General features: G+C 38.3%; 1 protein-coding gene across 2 annotated transcripts in view; it reads left to right on the top strand.

Moving 5' to 3' along the window:
- The window catches only part of ZFYVE9 (zinc finger FYVE-type containing 9), a 56,029-nt gene that overhangs the window by 4,604 nt on the left and 37,621 nt on the right, over window positions 1–13,804 (top strand). Inside the window, exon 2 of one of the 2 annotated variants that reach the window (XM_084291581.1) lies at window positions 11,110–11,214. The exons of the other annotated variant lie outside the window; for it this stretch is intronic. The gene's annotated coding sequence lies outside the window, so the exon portion shown is untranslated. The remainder of the gene's footprint in view (window positions 1–11,109; window positions 11,215–13,804) is intronic. 2 annotated transcript variants of the gene reach the window in all.

Below are 13,804 nucleotides of genomic sequence, written 5' to 3'. Positions count from 1 at the left end.
GAAGAGATTGATTGCCTAATGAAGTGGAGTAGGACTTTACAAGTAGGAATTTTTCTTAAAATTGTTTTGTTAGATTTCTGCTACTGGTTCAGTTCCAGCAAAGTAACAGAGATGGAAAGCTTTCTAATGAAGGCTTGAGGCATCAACCGATATTTTTGATAGTGTTGCTGAACCCTGTTTTAGGGTATGGCTTTGTATATAAAACAAAGCAGTAAAGTGTCTTCACTAGTGTCTTCCTGTTAGTTAGCAGGGTTGGAGCTGAACTGCTGGTTGCAGTAGTTAGAAAAAAGAACTAAAGCCTAATATAGACAAAGCTGCAGCTGTTTTTTCTTCTAATATCTGCATATGAAAATACTTCTGTGTATTTTCACTTTGGTAGATTTCACTTTGGTAACTGTTTTAGGACTGCTTCCCAGCAATTGATGATTAGTGACAGAGGAATTAGGCGCGATCAGAGATGCTGGCAATGTTTTGAGCCTTTGCGTGTTGAAAAAATCTCTTGCCCTGTTAAGAGTTAGCAAATAAATGCAGTTTACCAAATTATGACTATTTTTACTGGTAATGTTTCATTATGAATCTCACTTAATGACTTCCTGTACTTCAGTTTTGCCAGAGAGCATTTGGGGGCCTGCCTAAAAAGGCAAATTATTTAGTATTTATTGTAAGTGCGGTGCCATTTTGTTGTTAGTGAAGTGGTAGCTGGCTGGAACCTGTCCTTCCACCTTCCCAGCATACAAAGAATCTAGGGTCATTTCCTACCAGGTGATGGTTTGAAGTTAGGCCACATTTATGTCAGAGATTGATGTGTGCTATTTCAATTACTGAAGTGCCATAGTAATACTTACTTCAGGATTCTTGCAGTTTTTAAAATTCCTGTAATGTGAAAGTTTTTGTTTACTTCTATGATATACTGAAACTCTTATAAATAATAGACTTCAATCTTTATACGTGAGTTCCGAGTACACCGTTCATATTTCACTCCAAGTTTAAAATTTTATTTGGGGAAGTGATAGGGTGAAATACGTTAGAAAATTCACAGGAGGTTATCAATGGAGGAACGTACGCTGATATGTTTCTCTAGAAAATAGTACAGTGAACTTAAAAGGAGTTGGTGATGTTCAGTGCAAGGAGCAGATCAAAGAGCTTTCTAAATCCCATAATAGCTTCTCTATCTGTGAATGACACTGACTATTAGAGGAGCTTTTCTATTTCCAGATTCAGTTTTGTAGTGTCAAAACTCTGCTTTGAACTCAGTATACATGTTGACTTTGCCTGTTTGCACTCAACAAGTGACCTAGATGGTTGATTTAGGATCGCTAAAATAAAGGCCAAGCCATTTGTAACTATGAATTTACAGTAAATACAAAGTGATGATAAATTAAAGAAGAATTGGCAAATCAGGTGAATATGCATAAGATGTATTGCTTAATGTGTTGGCCAGTCAGATTATTGAAAGCTTGGGAGATGTTATAGAACAAAAATTGCAGATAGCTCCAGATCTGGGATTTTTTTGTTTCTTAGTTATTATCTTCTGTACTGTTATTTCTTATGTTTCTTTTAACCTGGTCAACAAAACTGTCCTCTCATTTCTTTCCTTTTCTTCTTCAACATCTTCATGTTGTTGTTGTTGTCAGTCTCTTATTTTTTGGATAGTTGGACTTGAAGAGGAAGGTTTAGGAGTGGTGTCATCAGCAGTAAGCTGTGGGGCTCGGGTTCCGGTGATCTGGATTCCTCCGGTCTATGCTGTGCCCACACCTCATTCTGATCCTGGGTGTGCCGCGCATCTGGCACCTGCAAGAGGTGCACTCTGCTGATCTGTCTGGGGGTGACTTGGGTAATCCCTGCCCCTGCTACAAGGCAGAAGAAAAAATGTGTTCCCTCTTCAAGTGCTGTGGTTGGGAGCTTTGCATATCAATTTAAACAAAATCAAATTTGTTTTCACACCAGACTGGGAAGTGCAGTGACTGAAGAGGTAGCATATTTGTTTTTTCTTCTTGTGTTGTAGAGCAAGAAAGGCAAGTGGGCTTGAAGAACTTGGATCTTACATCTCCATTTGTGTCCGCTCCACTAACTGTTGAAAAAGGGCAATGTTTGCTTGTCTTAGGACATCACAGATCCAGGGAGTACGCTGCCTGATGTCATGCAAGACTGAGGACAGAGAGCTGGGCTTGTTGAAGCTGATGCTCAAAAGTGCCTAATGGTTCTTGGGTAGAGTCATTGCAGCGTGTTGGTCCAGGCCTGCAGACTGATAAAGGAACTCCCATCACTCTAGCTGAAGCAGTGGGATTCTAAAACCACATTCATTTCTGATGGCCAGTTCTTTTCTGCCTGTAATCCTTCAGAATTTATGTGAGATTTTGTAAGTAGCATGGGAATTCTTTAAAGATCTAGACATGGAGAGAACAGTGCTTCATTATGAAGTAGAAGATACGTTGAATGAGTTCTGTATCGTAAACTGAATCTGATGTTATATGTACCCGAGTTCTCTGAGGTGCTTTATTTGTAAGCATATTGTTCTACCATCATTGGAATGAAAAAAGCTTGTAATCCTGGAGATTGAAATCCTTTTTGCCCCTTAGTATCTCTTCCCTTCCTTCTCCTCTGCAGTAACCCCGACATTCTCACATAACACCTTAATTCTGTTTTTCCAGAGCTGTGTGGATATTGATTGCCCAGCAGGTTGCTGCCAAAAATACATAGAGCAGCTGAATTCTGCTTGCCTTTCCCTCAGAGAAGAGCCATTTGCATTTGTTTTTACAGTGCAGATACTAATTTTCATGAACAATTTTTTTGGGGGGGAAAGACCAGCATTAAAAATAGTAAGCAAACAATGTGCTTCCGTAATCTTCATTTCCACGGGAAGTCAAATAAAAAATACAACACTTGATAAGCAATAGTACTGAGCACTGGCCCAGTACATAAGTCCTCTTCTAATTTGTGTTACTGAGGCTGGGAATATTGAGGTTTCTTAAGAGGATGGAGAGGACACAGAAATTACATGTTTAAAATATACCACTTAAACTATACCCAGTGAACCAGTCAGGTCAATGTAATTTTTATTCCTTATCTGCACTGTAATGCAGATAAACGAACATTTAATATGAACTGAGATTGCATAAATGACAAGTTCCCTCTGCCTGTTAATTTCTTGGGAATATATTTAGCAGTCTTTTTGAAATTGCACGTTTTTCTGCCCTACGATGGAAATGCATGCTGCTGGCTGCTTCTGAGGCTTGTGTTTTGTAGCAAAAGACACAGCTAACTCACTTGGAGCTCTCCTGAGGTCAGTGCTTCAGTGCATAGCTCCTCTCTGGGGGCTGGCTGGTTGGATAGCCCTGCAGAGCACATTACTGGTCAGCGTGTTATGAAGTTGCTTTGTGAGCGGGATCTTGGTTAGTTCATAAAGAGTATGGTTTTGATCTTTTATTTGGTGATTTTAAAAGTATGCATAAAGCACGCTTGGTAGGTTATACTATTATCAGATTGCTTTAAACAGCATGTATGTTGAAATAGCCACTTAACTGAAACGTCAAATTGCATTGATTGTAAGGATTTCTTACTGTATTTTTGTCTAAATGATGAAGACTGAATAAAACCCCTGTATACTTATGTATCATGCTGCTCTTCCTCAATTCTTTTATTAATGTAACTTAATGTCATTACTGTAGCATCAGTATACCTACATACTTTAGTACTTCCAAGAAATTTAATATAATTAATACTGACATAATATCCTTTACATTGTATTTACTCTAGTTTTAGTTAATATCACCTATAAAATACATTTTAACCTACCATGGATATTTTTGCATAGATTTTTTTTAATTATTTTTGTATACCCCTGTAGAATGAACCTGGGTGTTAAATGATGAGAAATAAAACTTTGGTGGGCAATAGATATGTGTATATTTAGTGTCTTTGTTCCCTCATTCTTCACCTGTAATGCACTTCGTAGTTGTATTCTCTCTTCTTTTACCATTAAGCTTCATTTCTGTACAGCTGACTTGCAGATGTGGTAGTACCATCTACTTTGAGGAAATGCAAAAAGTGGCACTCCTGTATTAAATGAAACTTCTCTGAACCTGGGCTTTCAGACAGATGCTTGAGGGAAGCAGGTGGGTGTGCTGATCCTGGCTGTTGGACACCTGGTGTTGTATATGCCCAAGTCATATTCCACACTGCAGACAGCTGAGGGCTTTAAATGGATTCCTGAAGGTGCCATGACATCAATAAATAATGACGAGAACAGTGAGGTTGAAACATGGGGTTTTTCATTCCTTTTGTCAGAGAAAGAAGGAAGCATGGGTAAGGGAGAAAGAAAATGGTTGCAGCAAGAAGTGAGTGAGGAAGGAATGTACTTAAGGGGGGAAAACAAGACGAACAGACAGAGAATGGAACTCAAGAATATAACAGTAGTCTGAAAGGGGAGAAGAAAGAAAAAATGTAGGGATCCATGGCAGTGCAGAATGAACCACCTTATTGGTGGGCGAAGGAATTGCCAAGGTCTCTTACTTCTCGGGTGTCTGAGAAATGTTGCATCTGAGTTTTTGGAGGATTTGGAGACCTTAGAGTCCAAAAGATTTCTGGAAACAATGTCTTGACTCATTAATAATGAATGCTTTCTGAAATTCTGTTTTGTATCTTTTAAGTCTTTATTTCCTTTGACTACAATGTTGCAGAATTATGGGCACTTAGTTTTATAACTAAAACTTTTCTGAGTCTAACATACATTTTGAGCAAATGTCCTGATTGATATATTGCACCACTGGAGCAAGAAAAAAAGCTTTGACGTGAATATGAATGCAAGACACTCACCAGTTCTGTTGGTTAGTATCTAGTCCCTTCAGCACTGTTAAAAGGATGTTAATGGACCTCAGCGCAAATGAGAATCATGCTCAGAAATAGCAGTGCAGCCAGTTTCAGTACACACTGTTGCCATGGTTGTGTCGAGGTGTATGGAGTGAGGTACTCGTTACAGATGACTTGAGACGTAATGCACGGTGAGCATCAGTAGGGTAGGTAGGTCCTGGTCACAAACATGTGGGAATGAACTTCTCAACGTTTGACAAGACAAGAATTGTTCATAATGTGTTAGTGATTGTCTGTGTGTGTCTGTATATATGCGTATATAGCAGGTTAATCTCAGATACTATACTATAAATAGGTCAGTACAATTGGAGAAATAAACTGCTAGTAGGAATTAAAAGTTACTTCTTTTGAGATAATTTCAGGTTGAAGGGAGTGTGAGAGAAACATTCACAGATCTCTGAATCTATTTTCAGAAACACATGATGATCCAGCTCTGCAAAACACAGGATCTGGGAAATAATAACTGCTTGCTGCCTCTAACGATGCTATTTCCTATTAAAAGAGTATATGGGAAAGATTATAGAAAGCTGTCGTTACAAAGCTATTAAATGAATAAAGATGACTACAGCAGCGTTGGAAAGAGGATGTATCCAGCCGTGTTGATAAAGGTAGCTTTAGTAGCAGATTGACTGATGTTCAGTAAAAAGTGCCAGTAGACTTTCAGACTGCTTTTCTGTACAGATTGCCCTTTCTCTAAAGAGCAGCTGAGTGCATAAATTGTGTTGCTTCTAGCAGCTTCTCTCCCCAGTGGGCACAACTCAGAATTGATGGGCTAGGAAATGGTAGCAAAGCGGTTTCCCTCTGCCCGCTGTCCTTTTTATCTGTCCCATTCTGGTTGTGTGGCAATTCTGGCTTTTATTATCAGATACAGATCTTGCTAACGGCACCTGCAAGTATGGCTCCCCTGGGGTTTTAGAAAAAGGACAGTTCCTTGGCGTTTAATTAGTGATTTTAGGCAACCTTAGTCAGTTTCTCACGTATTGCCCAAGCCTAAGAAATACCTGAAACAAAGATCTGTGTGTTTGGGATTTGTTCTTGCTTCTACCCTACATTAGAAAGAAGGAAAAACTTAAAAACTATTACAACACAGGATTAATCTGCTCTGAGATGTATAGCGTGTAACTTGAAATAATTTTACTCTTCAAATCTTTTAAGCTTTAACTTCTAATAGTCAAATTGTTGTTTCTCAAGTACAGAAACATCTCAAGCCTTTGAATAAAAGCTACATGTCCATGATGGTCTTCAAGTGTTTTTAAAAAGCAAATTTTGGCATTGAAAACATTATGTGGAATCCATGCACAAATGAAGAAACATAGCTTCATATTAATTAACGTTTAATACACTGTGAATGGATTCTTTGTGGTTTACAATATTTTAAACTTAGAGTTGTGTAAAGCAGTGTTGACAACGCAGGTATGTAAGACATTACATTTTGAATTGAGCTGTATGAGCATGTGAGTAAGTTCAGGAAAGGATTTTCTCTTTTACCTAACTACTCCTCTGGAAAAATTTGCATTGAAGGCAGCGCTGCGGTGTAAACCTAGCTATTTGTTCTTTACGGGAGCCAGTTGTGGATACTTTTCGAGCCAGTCGAAAGCAGTTATATAAGGAGGACATGTGGTTCTTGTCTCCAGGTGCTGACGGCCCGGCCTCTGTAGTGTGCTGAGAAAGTATGGGCTTTTTGGCAAGACCGGTTTTTGTGTCAAGAAAATAAATCATTTTCTTTCTCCTTGAAATAGTAAGAAAGTAGGAAATGGACTTTATATTCTCTTGTAAGGTCTTATAAAGCAGGTGTCCTTCTCTGTTGGGTCGCTTTCTCTTATTTACTGAAGGACAAAGGTTGGGAAGGTTGCTGCAATTTTTCTCGTCTCCCTGTTACTTTTGACTGTGATACTTTCTGCAAGGCTTCTTTGAAGTTGCTGCTCTTTTGACTGCCTTACTGCTGCTCTGGCATGCGTGAATGTCTCCTTACGGAAACTTGGCTGGAGACAAAAGTGAAAATAATAGCTTTAAAATGGCACAGGGAAAAGTAAAGGGAAAAAATGCAAACATTAGTGAAATAATTAGAGAAACTGTGTTCTGCTTTAGGCGTCATCCATCTCTATTTGTGGAATTGATTGGGAAAAAAAAAAAAGACAAACCAATGCAACACTGAAATAGTTTATCTTTTGTCAGCATTTGCGGGTAGAGAGCTGGTACAAAGTGTTGTGTTCCACTGAAATAGCCTGCCATGCCCTAATCTACTCTTTGGTTAATTTGCATTGAATAGGAGGAACGTCAGGGAATTAAGGTAAATAAAACAAGCAATACTTGGTCATCATGGGGTTTTGGTGCAGGAAAAGGGTAAGCAGAGACTGTCTTGTTAATATTTGTTATATCTCACCTCTTGCTGCTGTTTTTAGAATTTCTTATTAAATGGATCTAAGACAAACTTTGATGGTATTTTTTAATCCTGAAGTGTTTCTTAGACAAGGTATTTTTGAAAAATTCTGTTGCTATTTTCTGAGCCTCCATTAATAAATTAGTTTGTTTTGTTTTTTTTTTTTTTTTTTGGTCACATTTCATGGCTGCTGGTTTCATTTATTAAGAGAACAATTTGTGTTGAAATGTTTATTTCGTGGCCCAATCTGAAGCCCTTGCCACTGCAGGCATTTTCCTGCGTGTGAATCAGATAGTGCTAATGCTGGGTCCCAAACAATTCATAACATCTGCCCTTCTTGTGTTTGGCACCCACGAGAGGAGAACAGCCCTGTACTGTCTCTGTGCAGAATGAATAGACGTTTGAGAATTGATGAAGTTCAGAAAGATAATTGCATTGGAGAATGAAGCTTGCTTTCATTCATTTAGTATGGACATGCACTGTCCATATGGGCGCTGTTGTGACAGTGTGTCCCAAGACTGGTCTGAGGGCTGCTTTGAGGGAGCAGCTTTCCTAGGTAGTAAATTGTCTTTCTACTTACATTAATTCTTAACAAGTAATACAAACACATATTCATGTAAAACTTGACTAAAAGTTGCTGCTTCATTTGAGAAAAGGAACTGTTATGAAGTGCCAAACTGTTGGGTGCAAGGTACATTGCCATTATTCCAAACATTTTAGCACTTGAGTGAGGAAGAAGCCGCAGCTTTTCCATGAGTGAGTACTTAGTTTTCAGATTAACTGATCAAATGATTAAAATAATTCATACTCTGTAATTGATGTGTCCCTGCTACCTATTTCCACTCGTGTTTAAATTTACCACTTTGCTGTTAATGCAAGCCTCTGCTATGGTTTCTTGCTGCGGTTTTTATTCTTGCAGCGTTTGGGACTTGAATATGCCTGCTGTATGTTGTGTCCCTGAATCTCCCATCTCATCGTTCCAGAGTGTAGACAAGTAGGAAGTTCAGATTCCAGCGTTGAAATCTGGGTTTGCATTTAAGATAATGCCTTATTTGACTAATCTTGCAACAATAAAGTGCCTTAAAATGGCTGCAGATGTATTCCTGCCTACTCAGACATCTTCTCACTGGTAGCACATTATAGAGGAGCTGTAGTGTAGTTAAGAGTTGGATCCTTGCCAGTAGATGGAAGCATTTTTTAGCATCTCTTCATGCTTTGAGCTTTCTGCATTTTTTTACATAGTATTGAAATTGCTGCTTTTTCAGTCTCTTTCCATTTATTGTAAGCTATTCCAATTTGTGTTAGTTCAGATTCCTTCCATTTGGTATTGTAAACATTTTTTACGTTCTTTTTTGTGGAAGATATTTCTAATCTTATATTTTTAGAGCTCTTTTCTTCTATTCTTCATCCTCTTTTTATTCTAGGCACGTCTCTGCTTGTCAAATTTCTCTTCAATTTCTGTTTTGCTTTTGCAGTAATTGGCAGACACCCTCCTGGAGCTCCTGAGGGAAATCATACATGTAGGGTTATAACCAAAGCAGCACCTGAGTGATATCACTGTAGGGCAGGAGACAGAGAGTTCAGCCAACCATAAGCACAAGAGATAAGAAACTGAGAAATGCTCAAAGTAAGCAAAATGGAACAGCAGAGACACTGGGCCTCCTTCTTTTAGAATCTTATGTTCAATAGGAACACAGTTTTAGGTGGAAATATATGTGTTTTATTTTCCTTTTTTAAGTGTGATGGAATCCTTTTCTAGCAGTGTGTATGAAAAGCCTTATAATCACTAGGTTTTGCACTGTTGTGAATGTTCTTGGCTCTCCTTTGTAGTTATTCTTTTTGTCCCAGGTTCTGTTTTAATATATATCCCTTACGTTAACTTCTTATTGGAAAAAGAACTTTGTTGTCAGCTTACGGGTAATTTTTTCATGGAACTCAAATGTTACAGTTTACTTTTTTTTTTTTTAATTGCTCTGTGTATAAATATGCAGCATTCATATCTGTAAGCATGCTTTGATTTTAAGCATTGATCTTTGTAAGGAGAAACGGCTGCTGAGAGTAAATGTTGAACTGTAAACAGAAAGCTCTAGGACCTCCAGGTAATACTTCAAAGCTTTCTTCAGAAACTGGTAACAGTTGATAGAATGTGTTCATCTGCGTTACGGGTAACAAAGTCATATGGGAAGAATGGAACAAGGAAGGTGGATCAGAATAAAAGCAAGGAGTAGCAAAGCTGTATGGTTGCCCTGAGCACCGCCTGCCTCGCCAGCTTGTTGGCTTAGGGCACTGCTAACAGCACAGCATGGTTCAGCTGCGGGTTGCTGGGTCTGATCCATTCCTGGTTGGTAAGGATGGAAGTTTGTGGTTAATGTATGACCGACTGCTTAGCAGGAAATATGTTTGATGTTCCTGACCCAGTTGACAGGCCTCATCATAAATCACAAACAGAATTGTCATTAATTGATCCATCTTGTTAAAGGGGTCATGGAAACTGAATCATTTTCCTCCATCTACAGGCCAGGAGGGAACATGGTGATGATACAAGTAGCCCTGCCATATGTACTTCACATCCCTTTAAAAAAAACTCATAATTTGAAGCCTTTCAGTGGAATTACATGTTCCTAGACCTTCATTTTTGCATGCATATTAAATCCATCTGAAGAACCTTGTAATGCAATAATTGCTACTATTTCCCAAATATCCGAAATTTGTCTTAGCTTATAGAAGTTGAAATATACATGGCATCAGAAATTTACTTTGCGTGCAGGTACACCAATTCTGTTGGCTTGTACAGCTGAGTGATTTTTTCCTGAGTTGGGAAAGAGTACTACTAAGAATGCTGCTGTTCAGTTCATTAGTTTCCTGGAATTATTGCTGTAGTTTATTTCTGAAAAGAATAATAAACAACCCTGGGAAAGTTGTAGTATAATGCTGAATATTGCTTTCATGCATGGAAAATGATTTTTTTCAGCTCTGTTTATTTTGTTGGAGTTCTAAGGTATTTTTTTTTTTCTAACATGCTGCTGCTTTATCAGAGCACTAGTAAATGTTTCAGCTACCTAACAGGTCGAACACCAGCACCAGCAAACCTTAAAACACAAACTTTTCTCAGTCAGTCCTTGTTCTTGTTTGGTTGTTTGTCATAAATAGCCTTTTTTTCTTTGTTCATGGTTGTGTTGGATTCTTGAGCTGTATTGACTACTAGGAAAATGAGCACCAAACCTAGAGAAATGCTCTGGTTAGGAGAACAAGGTACTTTCTTCTGAAGACTCTTGTTTGCCTGTGTCCTCCCTGCTATGAAAGGTTGATGCCGTTGTGTTTTTTAAGAGAATAAGTATTCTGGAAGTGAAGGTTGTCTAGGATTGTAGGAGGAATAATTTGAAGACAAAAACAGTTGTTTAGTTATAACAGAATCAGTGGGAAGCTGATAAATGCAGTTTACAGAATTCAGAGGGCCATGAATTTTTCTAGAGTATCAAGCTACTAGCTTTTTATTTTTGGAAGGCCTATTGTAGTGTAGCATAATTAACTTCAGAGACTACTTTTATAAATTAAGCGCTACAGTCAAGGTCACCGGGGATACAAGGGCAGTTGGAATTGCTGTCTCACTCTGTGGGTTTACAATTAAACGAAGAATAATTGTCGATAGGTAGCAATGTGTTTTTTCGTCAGAATATTGGAGTGCAATACTGACACAGTGCATAGATCCCTGAATTAAAAGCTGCAAATATAATGTAAATCATTTAAAGGCTTGCAGCATTTACCAAATGTGCCTGTGTTAGCAGCAGTCATGCATTGAAAAAACCTGGTTTGTGGCAGAATTACCAGTTATAAAATGCATGTTTATATTTTCTTTTTAGGATCAAGTAGAACACACTGATTCAGCAGAACTGGCTGGTTGTGCTGCAGTCATCATGAGTAGGCACAGGGTCATTCGTTTCTTAACATATGTATAGGAGAAAAAGGTAAGAGGCAAGTTCTGCTTTAGAATATAATGATTCAGCGGTGTTTATGTGAAATGCATGTGTTCTTATGTATGCCTGTGGATGTATAGTTCTATGCACACCCATGTATATGTACATTATCTTGTGTACAAGACGATGGAGTATTTTTAGCATTTGGGATTTTGTTCTTTACTGAGAGTAATTGCCTTGTTTTAGAGCAGAGATGTGTCTTGTTTTCTTTGGGGGTGGGAAGTGGGCAAAGTCTTTCTTCCTCAGTCTGTGCTGTAGGCAGATCTCATCAGTTAAAAATACAGCTATTGCTGAACTCTCTCAGCAAGCTGTTCAGTACAATAGAGGTCCTTGACTTTCTCCTCCCAGGGGCAAATAATATAAACATCATTATAGGGAGCTGCAAAAATATGTGGACATTGTTTCCCGGGGTTGAAGGAAGTCCTCAGGAGCATTGGATCTAACAAATCAATTTGTCCAGTTGATACACAGATCTGTGTTGCTACACTATGAGAAGATCACATTTTCTGGACTCAGAAACTCAGGATGAATGAACAATGTTTATTTTCAGTCTGATCATGCCCCTTGTGACTTTCATATTAGGAGTCTTATATATTTTTGTTGAGTGCTATTATAAACTATTTCAGTAGTTTGTTTAGCAAGAGTTTACTGAAACGTGTATATTTAGAGTTTTATATTGAAACAGAATAGTCTGCACACAGGGCAGCATTATAGGAAGTCCTGAATTCTTATTCTGCTTCTTTGTATGCTCCCAAATTTGTAGGCCTTTTCTATGAGGTTGGTAGTTATATTATTACCTTGTGGCACATTTTTTATCATAAGTGTGATATGTTAGTGTGATCGTGTGCTGGTTCTGTGCTCTTAGAGCCAAGAAAATTGGAAGGCTGTCAGTTCCAGTGGGGAAAAATTCTTGAGGGTAATGTGGGAGGTCCAGAGCAGAAGATCATGAGTAATCTAATTCTTCATTGTAGAGACCAAAGCAAATAAGAGTCTTGCCACTTTGCAGATATAACACAAGGCCTATTTGTACACATCCTTTCCCAAGAAGAAGCAGGCATGTAGGAGCTGTCTTGAGAGGCAGCCTCCAAGGTTAAACCTGTTCAGGATACCAAGTAATATTAAGGAAGATTTTTGTGTCCCTCCCCTCTCTCTCCCTCCGTCTCCAGTAATCAGTTAAAGTTTGTTTTATGTCTAGATGCTCAGATGGCAAGGATAGTGATTCTGGATGTATTTCTGACACAAACATTCTGGTACGTGCACCTTTATATTTAGACATTAAGGGAGGGTAGAGCATATAAGCTTGATAAAATGTAAGTGCTTAAGTTTTACAGATTAAGAAGATAAGCCCTATGCTGTTGTATGAAAAAAATTGATAAGTAAAACAGACTTTCTGGATTATGCATGGTCTGTGATCCAACAGGAGCTTGAAGATAATCTGATTGACAGATTGCATGTTCCCATTAGCTTTTTGCTGTGAAAGACAGGAGATGGCTCTGCAATGGGTGAAAGTTGATCTAGGGTTCTGGCCTTACTGTGCAATGGGTGGTAGCCATTATATTCTTTTTTTGGGGGGATACAAAATGAAAATATTCTGCTACTGAGCATTTTTTGCCTATAATTTGTCTTTTCTGCCAGATCCATGGAGGACTTTGAACTGTGTTTTTGAAACTTCATCTTGTGGTTTTCACAGGGCTGGTGATTTATGTCTTCTTTTGCTCGCACTGGCACCATATCCTCTTCTTCATATTGTTCATCCCAATATATACCGATTTAGGAAATGTTTCGTTTTTGGCAGCATAAAGCTAAAATCACCATTGAACTTTCTTTCCAATTTGCTCATGTCTTCATATTCACCTTTCCAGAGTTTCAGTTGTGTGTTTGCTCCTCAGCTCCTCTCCATGCAGTGGCCTGGGATAGTTGAGCAATAACATTAAAGAGATGCATAACTATAAATGATCCGTTAAAAATGTCATTTCAGCCTTTATACTAGGAGAAAGTTTGGGACTAGAATAATGCCAAACCTGGTCCAAACTTTTATAGTAGTACCAGTGAGTTACAATTAAAGTTTCCAAAGACCTGTAAAGGAATAAGTTTGGTTTTATTTATTTTAGATAGGAAAAATATTTAAAATAAATTCTAAACCATGGAGACAATAGCTACCTGATTATTGTAGTGTGCTGTGTTAGAGCATTTTGTGTTATCTCTTTTGATCTTGAGTTGCTGGCTATGCAGACTTGAAGTATTACCACTTAAACTGGCAAATATTTGAGTTGCTGACAATGCATTGGTCAAGAAGCATTGCAGGTATCTTAGGAACATAAGTCCTTGTCCTCCTTTTCTGTCAGTAAGAGGGCAGTAAGGACTTCTGTGGGTTTGGCAATGTTTTTTTTTTTTTACTCTTGGACAGAAAATCAGAAAAAGTGTGTGTGGGGGGGAGAATGTTCTTTTATATAAAAATAATAATTTTAAATGTTAGACGTGAGGATTTGCAGCTGGCCTTTTCTGAGACCTACCTACTTGCATAGACAAGGAGATCTCATTTAGAGTGTCTGTCAGCTTAGTGACTGTGAGCTTAAAAATA

Source organism: Netta rufina, assembly GCF_964035555.1.
Source record: "Netta rufina genome assembly, chromosome: 8".
NCBI lineage: Eukaryota > Metazoa > Chordata > Aves > Anseriformes > Anatidae > Netta > Netta rufina.
This window is presented reverse-complemented; position numbering and strand designations above follow the sequence as displayed.